A 2025-nucleotide genomic window follows, 5' to 3' on the forward strand; every position below is an offset into this window, starting at 1 on the left:
TTTTTATGGAGAGGAAAAAAACTGCAGATAAGCAAAGCACTGCTAAAAAAGAAAATGAAGTAGAAGGCTTCTCATTACCTGACCTCAAAATCAATAATCAAAACAGCCTGGTATTAGTATACTGACAGATACATAGGCCAATGAAACAGAAATGAGACCCCATCCACCAATGAACAGCTGATCTTTGACAAAGGACCAAAATTCATTAAATAGGGAAGAGATACTCTCTTTGACAAGTGGTGCGGACAAAACTGGATATCCATTTGGGAAGAAATGAAACAAAATCCACCATATAAAAATATTAATAGAAGATGGATCGAAGATCTAAATGTAATACCTGAAACTATAGAAACCATAAAAGAAGAACTGGGGCGAAATTTAGGGACCCCACTATATGGCAAAAATGGACTATCAAACTTATTTAAAAGTGTACAAACAGCAAACCAGACAAAGTAGACAACTGGGATCTCCTAAAAATTAAACATTTATGCACATCAAAAGACTTCACCAAAAGTGTAAAATAGACACTATAGACTGAGAAAAAAATTGACAAAATCATATCTAATATGGGATGAAACCTTAAAATGTGTGAAAAATTTCAACACTTCAACAAAAGAAAGATAAGCAATCTCATTAAAAAATGGGCAGAGGACATGGACAGACATTTCATCAAAGAAACATTCAGGTGGTCAAGAGATACATGAAGAACTTGTCATGATAATTAGCCTTTTGCTGATGTTAGGTGCCATCACGTCAGCTCTGACTCATAGTGACCCTCTGCACAACAGAGTAAAACACTGCCTTGTTCTGCACCATCCTAACAATTGTTGTTATGCTTAAGCCCATTGTTGCCGCCACTGTGTTAATCCATCTTGTTGAGGGTGTTCTTCTTTTTCACTGACTCTCCACGTCACTAAACATGATGTCCTTCTCTAAGGACCTGTCCCTCTTGATAACATGTCCAAAATATGAGACATGAAATCTTGCCCACCAGCCTCGCTTTTAAGGATCATTCTGGTGATACTTCTTCCAAGACAGATTCGTGTGTTCTTCTGGCAGTCCATGGTACTTCCAGTATTCCTTGCCAAGACCATAAATCAAATGCATTAGTTCTTCTCTGGTCTTCCTTATTCATTGTCTATTGTAAACATCATGGTTATTGATAACAACACGGCTGGGGTAAGGAGTACCTTAGTCTTCAAAACGACATCTTTGCTCTTTAACACCCCAAATAGGTCTTTTGCAGTAGATTTGTCCAATGCAACGCATTGATTTCTCTTTTTAAAACTTTTACTTTTCAATTTTACAAAACTTTTTACTGTGAATTGAGTGAAAGTTTACAGAGAAGATTATCAGTTATACACTTTGTTTCATCTCAATGATTGCAATCCCTTCCATGCAACAATAGTTCTCCCACTTCCTCCCTGTGCATCCTAGTTCCGTTCCACTTACCTTTCCATCCCTTCTCAATTTTGTCCTCAGGTAAATGTTGGGCTTCTGATCTTTTTATTTGAATTGAGTGAACTTTTACAGAGCAGATCAGCAGTTTTACATTCAACCTATCATAGACTTTGCTTTATTGCAACACTTTTAATCCCCTCCATGTACCATCATTACCTCTAGTCACGTTAACTCTTGCATTCATCCCTCTGTCTTCCACTACCTTCATCTTTCCTATGCCAACCTCCCTCTTATTGTATATTGCCTGCCTCATCACCCATGTTAATATGTTCCTACCCTGTAGCCCGTGAATAATTTGTCCTTCCCTTCCAGCCCTGGTAATCATCATAAAATGTTTCTTTTATCAAGAAAACTTTTAAAAAAGCTAACAAATGTTAATTGAGTGAAGGTTTACAGAGCAGATAATCAGTTTTACATTCAACAAATTATGTACTTTGCTTCATTACAATGACTGCAATCCCCTCCATGTGCCCTTGCATTCCTCCATGTCTCCCTGCCCCATCACCCACATTAACACGTGTCTACCTCTAGCCCGTGAATGATTTTACTCTCCTCCCCGATATA

This window comes from Chrysochloris asiatica, unplaced genomic scaffold (assembly GCF_000296735.1).
Source record: "Chrysochloris asiatica unplaced genomic scaffold, ChrAsi1.0 scaffold00230, whole genome shotgun sequence".
Taxonomy (NCBI): Eukaryota; Metazoa; Chordata; class Mammalia; order Afrosoricida; family Chrysochloridae; genus Chrysochloris; species Chrysochloris asiatica.